Here is a 16,064-nt window from a genome sequence, read left to right as displayed (position 1 = left end):
GAATGTATTCTCCACCTCCTGCACTGCTTCCAAGGATCCCACTCAGACCTACTTCCCTAACAATGAATGGAAAAGTCCACTTTTTTTGTTAGAGTTGTCTTTATGTTTTTGGAAACAGTTCGTAGGTGATGTTGGAATAATTCCTTGTGTATTAACATTGTCTGAAGACTAGCTTCAAATGTGGTTGAGCTAGATACTTTGAAAGTAAGTATGGACAGGAGAAGTGAAGAAAAGATACTAAAGGAAAAAGCTGGCACCCGTCTTAATCAGAGCTGCCCAACCTGTGGCCTGTGGAATGTCTTACATATAATTTTGCTTGTATGTTATTTGGACTGTAGCTGAACTGTTGTAATATGCATACCACAATATGTGTCCATATTGTCAAAGGCTCAACTATCCTGCTGTGACTTATCCCAAATCTGTGGCAAGTGATTGTCCTTCAATAGATAATTCAAATAAAATACATGCATACTGGAAGAGTTAGAAGCTGAAGGGAAAGTCAGTTTTCTCCTTTCTTCCCACCCTTTTCAATTATATGTTTATTGGTTTTTAGTTTGGGCAAGGGATTCCTCTTGCTTCATTTGCTCTTGTGTGTTTGAGGCTTGAATATCCCTTTATTAATGCAAGAAGCTCCTATTTACCTCTTTTCACCTGTGTTCTGTTTTCTGGCCCTTGTTATTCTCTTGTTGACTCCCTGAGGGTACACAGATGGTAGCCTGGAAGCCAAAAAGAATGATACTGGAGGAGTGAGAGGATGAGAAGGAAAAAAAGTAAGAGAGAAAGAAAAAATAAGAAAGTAAAAAAAAAAAAAAAAAAAAAACAAACCCCTGTGATCACAGTGAAATTCCAGATTGTCCTAACAGCAAAACCCTAATACGTGTTGGTGTGTTGGATTTTGTCAAGATGCAGGTAATAATTATTTTTGGGAATGCAACCTAAACAATATTTAGTGTGTTGGCTGTAAATGTTTAGACCTGTTAAGTAAGGTGTCACAGTTCCATCACAGAGTACATTCTGTCAGCTGAGAAATAATTTCTTTTATTCACAGCCAATACCATAGTTAGTCTGTTCTTTAATGGTGTACATCAGCCTTGGAGGTACCATACAGCAGAATGCCTAAAAATTTCTCACATCCAAATTAAGCCCATTCAGACAGAATAGCATGCAGAGGGCTGAATTCATCCTATGTGCAGGAAGGAGTTAATCTCACCACTGCAGTCGGTAGAGACTGAGAAGTATTTTTTCAGAGGATAAGGAGATGCCATGGCTTACAGATAAGTTGTCAGGTTTTTTTAAGCATTGTGTTCTTTAGGATAGTAGGTGAAACACCGAAATATTCTTAGAGGAAGCTGATTTGCATCCAAAGTGCTTTATAAAACGAGTCTTTAAAAGAAAACAGAGTAAGTATATGCAAATATTGTTCTTAGCATACAAAATATTACAGCTGTGTTAGCTATTAGTATAGTGCGCAACCACCTTCCTAAGTTTGCACATGAAACGTAGCTAAGCTTATAGAAGAACCATTTAGCTTCACTGATGGTGCGGGCAGCAGAAAATCAGCCGCATCAGAGGTGGGTCGGGCGCTACACGGGCAAGTTTAGCAAAGCGGGGTGAGAGCGCGGCCCCGGGGCGGCGGCTCCGCGCTGCTGCCAGAGGACACCTGGCGGCGGCTCTCGCTGAGCCTCGCTCCGTCCTGACAGGGTCTGGAGAGCAACGGCTCCGGTCATCCAGCTTTCCTTCGGCGCAAGAGATGCAGCATGCAAGAGGAATGACAGCAAGGAGGGGAAATTCGGCGATTGCTGCAGAATCTGAACTCCCGAAAGGCAGCCTACCCTCGGAGTGAGAGCGACTTATTAGAACAAGTAGCCAAAGCCCTCCAATACTGAGGACTCTGCCAGCATAGAAATCAGAGGCAAGCACTGGCTACCATATTCTGTGCGCGCTTACACCTCTCCCGATTCCTTCTGTTTCCATCAACATTTTCTGTCGTACTGTCAGAACAGTGAAAAATACACCGCTCCTTTCATTTGTGGTGTTTTTTTCTGAGGCTCTTTGTCAGGACAATAGTAATATTATTCCTGTGGTCATGCTTTGGTAGAGAGACAGTCTGCTCCCTAACTGGACTAGTGATTTTGGGTAGAAAAGATAACATTCTAAAATATAATTTTAACCAAAACAATAACACTCAATCAGGCATCCAAACCCTAACTAGTGAACGTAATGTTTGCTACTGCTTTTAGAGTAAATGTTGACATCTTTAAGTTTGTTCTAATAAGTGTGTATGAACCAATGCTTAAATTTATGATTGTGGACCGTATTTCTTGATGTAAAATGTGCATTAAAGGACCAGTTAAGTGCAATAACTCAAATTTTGGCCTGCCCTGGGTGTTCTGGATCTTTGGCATATTTGTGGCAGTTCCTTTCCATTAAAGCCTTCTGCTCTATTTCCATCAAAAGGTAGGCAGTGATGAGAAGTTTACTAGACAGCGGAATACTTGTAAATGTCGACATTCAGCCTGCTCACCAGAGCTGAGCAAACTGGTACAACCAGAAAGTTACATACCCATGACAGGTAGGTATGGGTGGAGGGGAAAGCAAGCGAGAGAGGATTGGAAAAACATAAAAGAATCCTGAATTCTTTCTGTAGGGTTCTGTAGGAGTAGACTTTATTCCAAGGATATTGCAGGCCTCGTAATTTGGGGTAGCAGATGGGAGCAGCCACATCAGTTCTGATAACATCTTCTATTTTGCAACCTCTATGTAGAAATGAGCCCTATGATTACAGATACGGTTCTTTACAAAACTAGCTCGCATAGTAAAAATAGGGAAATTCAAATTCTAAAACCAGCCTTTGGTTTGCTTACCAGAACACGTGGGGGAGGTGAAGGAAAAGTGGATACCTAGCCATGGCTTATTTGGCAGGCAAACTAAACCTGCTCAGGGCTGCACAACACAGAGGGAAAGCACCACGCTCCTGATCATGTGCAACTTAAGAGTGGTACAGAGGAGACAGAGCACGCAATCCCAAGGACTCCACTGCCATGTGTTTCATCGCTATTAGGTATTTCCACTTCAAGCTGTGGTTAAAGCACAGGCACTGCCGGGATGTGGACACAGCATCCCCGCCGTAAGCCCGGAGGGTCTCAGATGGGCATTCGCTGAGACAATGTAGAGCCTGGCAGGATAAGTCCTGGTCACCCCGCTGCTCGCCACTCCCTAGCTTCCCGTGGGAAGGAGCCGGGGGCTCAGGAGCCCGGGGGCGGCAGAGAGGCAGGGGCCGGGGGTCCAAGGCTGAGAGGCATTCTCCAGGGTCTTGAAAGCGAAGAGGAGCGCCCGTGCAGGGCAGGGGGAGGGGCAGGTGCCAGGGCGCTCCGCCTCGGCTCCGCTCCGCCGGGGCTCACCTGGGCACGAGGGGCTGGGGGGCCCGATCCCGCTTGAAGGACCGGAGCTCAGCAGCTCGTTGCGGAGAGGGCCCCTCCCGGGGCCTCCTCACTCTCTGCCTCGCTCCGTCCTTCACCCCACCTGTTGCTCGCTCCCCATCCCAAACCGGCCTCCCGTCCCGGAGCGCCCTGGGATCCCCTCCCGCGCCGGGCCGGGCATAGGGCGGGGGCGGGGGGGCGGTGTCTCGGCGGGGGGCGGGGCCTGGGCCTTGCTGGGAGCGCGACAGCGCGAGCGGCCAATGCGGAGCTGGCGCTCCCCCGGGGCCGCGCCCGCCCAGCCAATGGGGGCGGGGCCGGCGGCAGGGGCGGGGCCCGCGGGCGCGCGGGGGCCGGCGCGCTCGGGTGCGAGTGTCGGGGCTGCGCCCGCCCCGCCCGCCGCTCCCGCCTCCCCGTCCGGCCGCGGAGCCGCACTCCAGAGCCAGCGCCGGGCAGAGCGCGGGGAAGCGCGGGGAAGGGAGGAGGACGGGGACGAGCGGTACCCGCGCCAGCCCGCAATACCCCAGCGGACGCCCCCCGGTTCCGTGCAGGGCTCCGGCTCCCCGCGGGTGGCGTGTCCCGCGGGACGGAAGAGGAGAGGAGAGGATTGCTCGCCGCTGGCGGAGAGCGGAGCGCAGCCCGTGTGCGCGGGGGGGCATGGGGGTCCCGCGACGGGAGCATCCGGAGCGCGGGCAGCGGCGGCCGCGGCAGCGGCGGCACCAGGTAAGAAGCGCCCGGCACCGCGTCCGTGCCCTGGGGCCGTGCGAGTGCTCTCCGTGCCGGGAAGGGCTCGGGGGCAGCCTGGGGAAGGGCCTGAAGGACCCACGTCCTCTCCCCTCAGGTGCCGTTGGGAGAGAGGCTCGGCTGCTCCGGGCTCCGCGGAAGGACGGAGTGCTGGTGCAGGGAGCGGGGAAGCGGCGAGGAGCCGCGGGCCCCCCTTCCCCGCCAGCCCGCCGTCCTCGCCCCGGCCGCCGCTCGGTGCCCGCCGCGCCGGGGCGGGGTGGCTGCGGTCGGGATGGGTCGCTCCCGCACGTCGCCTTTATAAATAGCGCTCGGATCTCCCTCCCGAGTAATGGCCGCGGGGGCGGCGGGGGTGTCCCCCGGGTCGCCGGTCACCTGCGGGGCGGCTCTGCCACCGGCTGCGGCAGCCGGGGCGCGCCGTTCCCCTCTCCCAGTCTCTCTTCGACAATAATGGCAATTACGGAGTAAGTTTGCTTGGATCGGACATCTGTGGGGTAGAGCTGCTGTTCAGAGCTGAGACGGTGCAGTGGGGACCGCCAAGCGCTCGGGGTGGCAAAGGGAAAGGATCTTCAACCCGTGCAGTTTCCTTAAATCATTTTAATGCTGTTTATTTAGTTACTGGATACAAGGCGCAACCTGCATCCTTTTGCACTCTTTGTTATATTGTAATATTCTGATAGCTGTTCAGTGGACCGTTCTCCAAACTTAGCGTTCGAGTTCATTAAATGGTAAATAGCTGGGCTCAACTTTGCTTTAGATTTTATGTTCCTGGCTCCGCACCCCTTCAGTGTTCCGCTGCAGCGCCTTGCTGGGCTGGTGAGAGCCCCTGTGAATGGGGAAGTAGCGTTATGCAGGCTTGACAAAGGCAACTCCGGAGTCGACAAGTTTCAGATATGGCTGTTAAGGTTCACAAAGTAGGTCAGTAAACTACCTTAGTACTTGGTGCTGCATTATTTTAATACATCAGTAGTTTGAATACTTGCTTTCAGCCTGGCTTTTCTAGAGGAAACGAGTTCTATTTTTTATGATGCAAAAGATATGCAAAGTTGAAGAGAATTGCACATGTAAATTTCCGTGAGCTCTTTTGTGCGCAGTTTTCACTTCTAAAAGTTAACACTAGATGGCTTTCTTATATCAGCTATCCTACAGGGAAGGAAAGCATGTAATCTGGCTCTGCAGCCTGCTATTTCTGTATTTGTCTATTTTTTTTTCTTCACGTAAATAGTAAACTATGTTCTGGTCAGTTCTGCACTGATTAGACCGGAGCAGAATTTGAAGTTTGCTTACTAGCTGACATAATTTATTGTTTTGATCAGCTTATCTTGCTGCTTAGACATTATTTTACATATGTGTCACTGATATCTAAAGAAAGTTTTAGTTGAAAGGTAACTCTGCAAAATATTTACGATGCTTTAAAGGAAGGCAGCTGGATAAGGCAGGATGTTTGAAAATTGGGAAAAGCCAATAATTCAGTCTTATTTGTTACTTAGTTTCATGGCCTTATTTTAAAAAGGGCCATCGTGCATTGATATTGTCTGTTCAGCTTTTTTTTCCCAGATTCTGTACCTGACTATCTTAGACTGAAACACTTTGGAGTTGGATTCAGAAAGGCAGTGCATCACAGCCTGCTGGATATAGGAATGCCTGGCCTTGATGCCGTATTACTCTATTCCTTGTGGGTTTTTTTCCAAAACTGCGCCTGTTGTCAGTGGAATGTGTTATGTGCCCTCCATTCACTTTTTCAGTGGCAGCTCTGAAATACTTCAATCTTAAATTTGATCTTTGAAATATCTTTTATTATTAATGCAAACATGTTTAAATCATCAAGAGCTCTAATGCATTATATTTAAACATCACTTAGGGTCCACAACAGTTGATTTATAATTTATGTAGCATTCATATAAAGCTAGATTTAGAGAGGTCTCTGAATGTATTGTCTTGGTTTTGCATGCCCAGTGGGTTACTTTACCAGGTCATGCCGCACTTCGATGTAACAAGAAGGAATACTTACTTGTAAGGATGCCAGACTGTTTCACCAATCCTGTTGGATCAGTTAAAGATATTTCATTTGTATATGCCAAGGATATAATGTAAAGCCTAGAACTAAATAAAACCTCAATTCTTTCTAGCTGGTATCTGCTTACTGTGCATATAGTATTTTTAAAGGTTTATATTTCATTTTCCTGAAAGAAAGATAATGTGGTTGTCTTTTTGTAGACATACAATGACATGCCATTACTCAAGTGCATTGTGAAATACTCTTGCAAATGAAGAGAGTCAAATGAGGAACTAGGCAAAGCAGTGGTCAAACAGGCAAAACCATCCCTTTTACTGTTTTTGACCTTTACAACTGAACGAAGGCAGTTCATTTTTTCACTTTCAGCTTCATAGGCATTGTACCTAAGCTTTTTATCTGCAGATCACCAGTTCTAACTGCAGGAGAAAGTAAATATTTTCTCCTTGCCTTGGCTGGAGCTAAGATCATATTTAGACGGTTGGAAGTTAAAATATTTTGAGTAGGTTCATACCTTTGGCTGCTTAGAGATCTGGTTTGGTAATATTGAGTGAGAAATGCTATGTTATTATGATAATATAAGTTACAGATTGTGGAAAGAGGGTGGGGCACTGGGTTATCTAGTTTCTCATGTTAGTCATCCAAATTACCAACAGTAGCTGTTTTGACAGCTTGAAATGAAATCAGGCTTTTCTCTTTCCATGCAATTTTTGCTTTACAATTTAAAATGCTTTGCAATTTTAAAATGTTTGGATAAGCTGGGTTGTAGATCAGTGAAGTGGAGATGGCTGTTGTTTTATATATGTTGCAATATTGTACTCAAAGTAGAAAATTTTCTTATATTAGGAGACATAATTTATATCAAATTCTTGAAACCCTTACCACTTGCTAAGTCAAGACCAACTTCAGTTTATCTCTTTATTTTCAAGAGATTTTTCATCCTCATAAATCTGAACAGTTCAGGAAGTTTAAGGTAGAGGTGCCTTGACAGTCTTTTTCTACCCTGGTTTTTCTACCTGAATTTTGAGGAAATACTGTGAAGACTGTCTACCATATCCAAGGATCCAGTAAAAAGAATTTGAGGAAATTTGTATTTAGTAGATTGAAAAGTATGTTTCACAGTTGTTTGTTTGCTTATTTGTTAAACACTAGTTGTTCATATAATTTGCATTAAGAATAACAGTAATTCCTCATGACATTCAGTGATGATGCCATATGACTGGTTAGATTTTTAAGAATTGCCAGAACTTCACATGACTAGCTGTATTATTTTTTTTTAGTTTGTTGTGAAAGGGCAGACTTCATGTTAAACATCTGATTTATCATGACAGAAGTAAATGAGAGAGAACCTGTCTTCCTTTGTAGTAAAGCACTGACCCCAGATTTAAAGCCACTTTCATGCATAATTGAATGAACAGAAGATTGAAAAGGATTATTATAATTGGTGATACTCTTTTAGTTTTTAGTTAGACAGGACAGAAATAGGCAGAAATGTCATTGTGAATATTTTGCATCATAGTTCTTACTGAAAGATGTGTAAGCTCTTGTTTGGATCATGAAACTGTAATTACATCAGCAGATAGCTACTCAAGATTTATAAGTGGATTCTTCTGGTTTTCTGGAATTTCTTAAATAATGAGCAGTCTATACATAATTAAAGGTTTTGTTTAAAAAAGTCTTGAATCCTTATGGAGGTAGTCTTCTGAACATGTAATAAATGTAAGCAGCTGCCATCCTGTCTTTTTGGATCTGCAAGCAAACAGCTTTATTGGATCTGATGCTTGTAAAACATTTTAAGAATAGTAACTGTTTGAAATGAAGTAGACATTTATTTTAGTTGCTGTTAACTGGGGATTCTGTTTTCCTTACAAAAATGACCTGTACTCAATTTTTTTTTTTAAAGTTACAACATGTAATGTAGAAAGATACCATCGCTGTTTTGAAAGTGAGGGAGTCTAGAAGGAGGCTAGGTAGAGGAGAGGTAGTAAATTAGCTTGTAGTAGCTAGGAGGCTGGAAGGTAGCAGTAGCTGAAGTTGTCATGACTGCCCCTCCCCCTCAGCAGCTTAAATAAAATTCTGAGCACAGGACTTGGAGTTTTGCCATGGAGTTTGAATCTTTTCGTATATAATGCCTTCATTTGTTGTCCTCAGTCCTGCAAAGTCCCATATTCAGCTCTGCAGATATTTGTCTGTATTATTTGCTGTTTCTTCTTTCCTTCCCCTCTCCCTTCACTGCTCAAATTCTCGCTTACATAGTGGCTGTGGATTGTGATAATGCCTGCCTGCATTTATGTGTAATATGTGTCCTCTAACATAAATCCCATCAAATCATTTTCATATAATTTCAGACTGAAAATTCATATTGTGAAATACCTATGATTCAAAAGCTAAAAGATGAGACTTATAAAGCTCTCGTAAAACTCAACAATTTGCCCTTCCATTTCCCTTTAGGTTCACTAACTTTTATTTTAAACTTGATACAATCTGTGATGAAATTATAGAACTGCTTTGCGTATTACAGAAGCAACACATTATGGTACTTAAAATGTTTTTATATGGAAAGGTACTGAGAACACTAGAGGTTCTCAGAGGTTAATTCAAATGCAGCGAAATGTGTTTTAATATTTTCATAAAATTTTTCTAGTGGTTTGATTTTTTTGTTTGTTTGTTTGTTGGTTTGTTTTGCTTTCAGGGTTTTTTTGCTGACGCTTGTTTTGCTCTATATATATGAGAAGGAAAGGAGATTCTGGGCCACCTTGTATTTCATTTTGGATTTTTACAGTCACTTCAGTCAAATTGATAAATTGTGAAATGATATGAGACTAAACCAGCAATTAAGATGATTGGGGACAGAGTAAAACTTTCTATAGGTGTTAGTAATGCACATACTGTTAAAATATGTTTTGCTATTTTTTTTCCCTTTCATGTAGGGGATTAAAAAGAAATACTGTAATTAATGTGTACTTAGCAAAACTGTCACTGCAAAAAGGAGTTCTGTCTCCTCTATTTTATGAAGAAGGTATTTGTGAAAGATAGGACATTTCTGGTTTTTTTTTGTTTTGTTTTGTTTTTCCTTTTTTTTTTTTTCTTTCCACCTCAGTGTTACAATCTGACTGTTTTCATTTCTGGTTTCTGTTCAAAGCTAATTATTTCCTATTTTTAGGTACCTAAAGTACATTCAGGGAAAAGAGCACTCCTAAGTGTTTTTCTAGCCTCTCAGCACTAAAAACAAATACCTGACATGTTTTAGAATGGAATCTCATTGTAATATTTGTGTGACACAGAGTAGTTGAAAAGAGATCAGAACACTGTGGCTGTGTATATTCATACATTCTCATGCCTAATGTGCACATCATCTACAATGTGTAAGCAAGCATATGTATTTTGCTGTGCTGATCTTCCTTATTGCAGTGGCTGGCTGCTGTTGAAGAATTAGGAGCAGTTTACAGTGATCAGGTTGTCCTTGCTGTTCTGCTGTAGTAAAGTAAGCCTTGGTTTTACTTTGTAAGGTTGTCAGGACAACAGCTTATTATTATTGCTCCTTGTGGTTTTTCTCTGTAGCAATGAAGGGAGCTGTTTCAAAGACGGTGGCTGCCTTGCCACATTGGGCTGCAGGATTGCCAGCTGTGATTTGGGTTCAGTAGGATCCTCTGGGTTTGTCATGTAAAAATTCTAATTGATGATGAATGTGAGGATAATTTTGTTCATTGGTCTAATGCAAAACAGCCCATTGTATTTACAAACCCATGGACTATTTTCTCCACAGGATTGTCATTACTCCTCTGTTCTCTTTCATCTGAGACTCAGAGAAAAATGTTTGAAGTTTGACAATATGGAACCTATGATATAAGCTGATACAAGGCAGGAATTAGTTTAAAGCTATGTTACGTCAGTGTGCTACAGTCTGACACTGGAGCTAACAAGTGAAATCACTGGGGATTTCTGTTAGGTTTGGTTTGTGATGTCTTTGACAAAAATATTGTATGAAGTTGGTGTTCAATGATAAGCCTCATAAATAGTAGAGGTGTTGTCATTTTGAAGAGCTACTTTACTTGTTACATGGTAAATGAGAAAAATAACGCAAGTTGTTACAACAAAATGACTACAAAGGTGCTTCTCTGAGTGTGGTCATTATATGCAAGAGCTGCAGTATTTTCAACTGCAATAACTTTTAGATTGTTGGGATGTTCAGGGGTGGGAAGATGTTCAATGTGCAGCAATGAAGAAAACCTTCAGATAACTGAGGATTTTTTTTTTTTTAGTTTCATGAAATACGCCAATATGGGACTTGTTTTGGCATTTCCATAGATTCTTTTATATTGCTGATATAGAGATATTCCTTAGTTTGATCTTCAAATTATTCAGTCTGGGTTGAGCTGTAGTAGCCAATCAAGTGCTGTCCAAGTAGTTAAAATCTTTTCATCAAAACAGTAACCTTCTATTTCAAATTCCCTTTTCAGACAACAGAAACAGCAGTCTATTCACAGAGTAATTTGGCAGAGATACATAGGCATGAGTTGCAGCTGTAGGTATAATACTAATCAGTTAAATCGATAAATAAGTTCAAGTTTCATTTAAGTAGGTCTTTGTATTGCTTTGTTTCTTATAGTGTGAAGTCTTTCCCATTTCTTGATTCATGAAATGGTGTAAGGTGGTTAATGACTTCAGGTTCCCTTGGTTGGGTGATGAAATTAGTTTTTATTTTCATGGACTACATTTACAGATTCTGAAACTTAAAACCCTTCTGTTTCATACATAAACACATTTTTCTTTAGTCCTATGTTTTATTCCTTAATAGGAAGAAATCTAATGCAGTTGTTTTGATTTGGGTCTTGTTTTTGTGTTTAGTTCTGGTTTTTTTTTTCCCCTAAGCAGAAATTAAAATGGCCTTGTTTGAAGTTCCTGAGTATCTTTTATATACTTATTCATAGTCCTGGCACCTTTATATATACACTAAGTATATATACTAAGACCTTAAATGCCATCAGATGAGATTTAATATTGTTTATGGCAGTTTGCCCATCATTTATCTTGAGTTTATCCAGGCTTTGAGCTTGGTTTTGATAGCATCTTTCTTATAAAGTTGCAATGTTATGGTTTGGACGGGAGGATTGGCTTGATTTTCAGGCTCAAAACGTAGCAGTTAATGGTTTGTATTCCACCTGGAGACCGGTTACAAGTGAAATACTGTACTGGGACCTATTCTGTTTAGTACTGTGATCAGTGACCTGGAGGAGGAGATGAAGTGTTTCCTTATCAAATTTGCATGTGACATCACATTGTGAGAGTAGTTGACATGTTTGAGGACAGTGCTCTGCACTTTAGAGAGGCTGGTGGCATGGACCATGATGAACCTTGTGACGTTCAACAAGGATAAATGCATGTTCTTACGCCTTGCCACAGCACCGGGTGGGGAGTGATTGCCTGGGAAACAGCTCTGCTGAAAGGGACCTGCACATTCTGACAGACAGGAGTCAGCATGTCAGTCTTCACTGACAGTAAAAAATGCCAGCAGCATACTAGACTTCACGAACAGAAGCATAGCCAGTGAATTGCCAATATTCAGTATTCCTTAGACCATACCGGATATATACCCCATTCAAGTTTTGGTTCCCCCAATACATAAGAAATATTAAGTAAACTGAAGCTAGTTCAGTGAAAAGCCAGCAAAATGAGGGGCTTGTGGCACAGAAGGGGAGGCTGAGAGAAACAGCTTTGCATAGCCTGGGCATCAGAAAGCTCAGGAGATACTTAATAGCTGCCTCACAAGGTGATACCTAAGAGATTATCAAGAAGACAGCCAGGCCCTTTACAGAGGTATGTGACAAGAGGAAGAGACACAGCAGTCACAATCTAAAATAGATGAGGTTCTGATTTGGCACTTGCAAATAAAAATCACCCTAAGGACACTGAGGAATTGGAACAGGTAACACAGGCAGGTTGTCAAATCTACATTCTTTCCATTTTTTTTAAGACTAGACTGGACAAAGCCCTAAGCAAGTCGGTCTGAATAAAGTGCTATGGTGGCTTCCAGTGTGAATTAATCTATGAAATATGATAAACTTTTTATGGTATCAGTTGCTCTGATAATTGAGAATTTTAGTTGATATTCCAGTGTACTATTATTCCACTTTATTATAGTACAGAATTTGTACAGAATATTTCGCTATGATAATATTGGGAAGATCTTTTTACAAGACTAGGAAATAATTATTATGAGCTCCTATTATATATTCTTTGTTTAAACCAGTTGACAAGAATTCCCAAATAAATTATTAGCACTTAAATATTTTATAACTATAGTACTTAACAAAAGAATAAGTGCTTAAAGACCATAGTGTCCTCTCAGGTTTGGCTTCAGATATACTTTGCTCACCTTGTCACTGAATTTTAAAACATGATTAGCAATACTGGAATTTCAGTGTGTGAATTTCTATTGAGTGGTTCTGTTGGATCTCTTCCAAAAGATTGTTTTACTGTTAAAGAGCAGGATGCGAGTTTGTAACTGGCTCTCAGCAAGTCAAACTTACATTTATATTTAGTTCTTTTGCTTTGACTACTAATTTTAGTCCTGTGGAACTCCTGATAACCTAAGCTAGAGTTACCCATGTGGCTGGAAAAAAAGGCTGTGATTTGTCTGAGTATTTAAAAATCCAAATTGAAATGGTTCGGTTCTGAAAACAGGTGCTGTTTGCACTTCTTTATATTCAGTCTTAACCTCTTAGTTTCATTAGCTATAAACAAGAGCCTGCAGAACCTCAGAAGCTTGAGATGATTCCTATTCTTGCTCATCCAACTTCATAGTTGTTACACTTTTAAGTATTTCTGTGTTTACCAAAGCATGAATCAGACATATTAAGTGTTTAAAATTTCAGGGGTTTGTATAACATTTGGCTTCAGTATGAAAGAGGTTGCAAATGCATGCTGAGATAATCAAAACAAACAGGAAAGGGAATGGAAAGAATTTCCTTTAGGGTAAAATTCCTTAAAGTGGAAATAACCCTGATAAATAGTACTTGTCAGTTCGCAGAGAGCGTTATGATTTGCCTTCTGAAGATATTTTCACTGAAGGTGAAAGGATGTGGAGAAGCTCAGTCAGATGTCCTTTCAAACCATCTTTTCAAAAAAAGGATTTAAACCACTAATTTTGTTAAATGAATGGATCTCCAAAATTCTTGAATTAAGACTGTTGATAGGTACAGATAAACAGCCCAAGCCCGAAACCTCCTTTTCTCTGAACTGAACGACTTGTTTCTTTTATGATCCAGTTGCTATAGAAAATAACTGCATCATTGATCTTTCTCATAAATCAGTTGCTCTCAATTTTGATTACTGATGGGTTGCTGTTTTGGTGTTTTGTTGTGTTTTTTTGTTTTGTTTTGTTCTGCCCCCCCCATAGTAGTGGGAGACTGTTCAGGGACTCAGTTCATTGAGGACTAAAATTTTCTGCTAATCTGTGTGTGAAGCATGTGCTAGGTTGCAGCCCACTTGTTTGATTCTACCAATATCCTTGTTTAACCTAAATAGTTTGTCTTTCTTCCTGATACTTATGGACAGCTTGCTTTGTCATAGCTCAGTTTTCTGAGGTTGATCCAGTTAAAGTTTTAGTCAATCTTTAAACACGACAAACACTTAGATGCTTCTTGTGGAGTATGGTACAAATACAGTGGCTGAGGAACAGAAGTCCCTTCTCTATACTTGTTTCATTTCTATGTTTTATTATGGCTAATAAGAATTTAAGAAACATTCTACACAAATCAAAATTGTATTCTGTATATCTTGAAAGAGTAACTCCAAACATAAAAGGGGAAGTAAATTGTTAATCAAAACTTACTTTGTTCTTTCTCAGTTATATTTTTTACCTTCCTTTGCAATGCCAGTGCTTCTCAATGTGGTGTTGTATTCAGATTTCATTAGTAACCCTCACTTTATGTCAAGGTCCTTACTGAAAATATGAGATGAAACTGATTCCAAGATTGACCTTAGACTTCATCTAATAAACTGCTTTAGGTGTTTTTGTTTTCAGGAGAGTCAATTGTCTCTTTACTTGTTCTCTTTTCAGTATGGTACTGTATCAGGTACTTCCTTAATTTCAGGTTGTACCTTAAGGATTTTTCTTGAATACCATTGATGAGCTGATCTAGGGGATCTTTCTTCTGTGTAGAGCTGCAGCTCTTGAACCAGCTTGTCCTTGATGCTTGTGGGAACCCAGCTGAAGCAGTAGCTCTTGCTGAGTTCCTAAATAGGTTGAATATGGTTTATGTATCAAGCAGTGACAGTAATTTAAAATACAATCTGCATAGAATTTTCATAGCTGTGATATGTGAGCTTCCTTACTCTAAATTGTGTTCTTTCATGCAGTCCAACTAATCTTTTGATTTTATCAAGGTTGGCACAGTTGCTAATGGCATATGCAGGCGAAAGCAGACCTTCTTGGAACCTAATGTCGAACCAAGTTCTGTAGCTGGCTGGTTCTCAAATGAGACAGTGTAGATTTTCTGCTTTTTGTAAGTAAATGTGTCTTATAAACCCTTGAGAACTAAATAATTCATTAGTGAGTTTAAAAAGTCTGTTCATTGGCATTTTATTTTCAGGGCAGGACTCAGCTTTTGAAATTATTCTCCTGATCTTCCCACTTAAAAATATTTTGTTAGCATGATGAAGTAGTTTCAGATAACATAAATTATATTTCTTTGTGATGAAACTAACCCAAATAAGATATTGACTGTAACATAAACTGCATTTCTGATTCTGAATGCTATACAATGTGACTGAGTAATTGAGACATGGAAGTTAAAAACAACAGTGCTGAAGGTGATGTGCTTTACAAAAATTTAAGGTGAGTATGTGAGAAGAAAGCAAATAGCAAAATGAAACAAAGTTTATGGAGTAAACTCTTATTTCTCAGTACTCAGGAAGTAAATATTTTCTCTAACTCGTTATGAGTTGGACAGAATTATAAAAATATTGTGTTAGTTTTGTAAAACTCACTCAAATTCAGTTTAGTAATCTGAGATATGGCAACTCAATGGGAAGGGTACTTAAACAAAATAAACAAAACAAGCCAACAAACCCACATTATTCAGGAAAGTGATTGAGAACTGTTGTTCTGGAGGTTTAAAAGCATTACATCAGCAGCACCTACTTTTTGAGTTTTTTTTTTTTTTTTTTTTTTTTTTTTTTTTTTTTTTTTTTTTTTTTTTAATGTTCGGCTGGAGGTGGAAAAAAATACGTATTCCTCAGGCTGTCCCCCCATCTATCTTACCTTTTCTCCTCATGAAGGCACTATGGCTGTTATTTAAATTTTTAATAGAAAGATCACAGATCACTATCTTGTAGTGGTTACTTTTTTCAGTGTTTTATTTTTATGGCTTTTGCTTGTTATAATAGTTTGACTCACAGATTTGATCACATACCAGTGTTTTGGTTACGTGCACCAAAATAAACACACAGCTTGCTATATTTGCTTTGTATTTTTCTATTTCTTTATTGGGTTTTTTAGTTCATTTAAAGCAGTAGTTCATTTAAATTGCGACTAATTGCCAGTAGCCCAGCTGGCTACTGTTCTTTATAGGTACAGTATAAAGATTCTCACAGTTGAACTGACCACAGTAAAACCTTACAGTTATGTTATGAAACCTAGAATCCGAGCTTCTAATAAAATGTTTATGGCCTTCAACCTCTTTGGCAATAAATTAAAAAGAGAAATCTGTTTCAAGTGCATTTTTTCCTTAAACTGTAATGACATAACTTCTACTCTAATGCTTTTCTCCTCCCACATGCAGTCTTTCATTCTACAGTAAAAGTTTTCATGCCCTTCACTCGTGCTCTATTGACTTGCCATTACCCACTTCTGGAACAAAAAATGACTTTTCTATGTTTAAAAAGCGTAG

General features: G+C 40.8%; 1 protein-coding gene across 3 annotated transcripts in view; it reads left to right on the top strand.

The window, feature by feature from the left end:
• Positions 1-3,840: 3,840 nt before the first annotated feature.
• Positions 3,841-16,064, top strand: part of SIPA1L2 (signal induced proliferation associated 1 like 2) — a 131,002-nt gene continuing 118,778 nt past the window's right edge. For all 3 annotated transcript variants that reach the window (XM_017817563.1, XM_017817562.1, XM_017817561.1), the window contains exon 1: positions 3,841-4,139. The gene's annotated coding sequence lies outside the window, so the exon portion shown is untranslated. The remainder of the gene's footprint in view (positions 4,140-16,064) is intronic.

Source organism: Lepidothrix coronata, unplaced genomic scaffold (assembly GCF_001604755.1).
Source record: "Lepidothrix coronata isolate B3197 unplaced genomic scaffold, Lepidothrix_coronata-1.0 Scaffold61, whole genome shotgun sequence".
Taxonomy (NCBI): Eukaryota; Metazoa; Chordata; class Aves; order Passeriformes; family Pipridae; genus Lepidothrix; species Lepidothrix coronata.
This window is presented reverse-complemented; position numbering and strand designations above follow the sequence as displayed.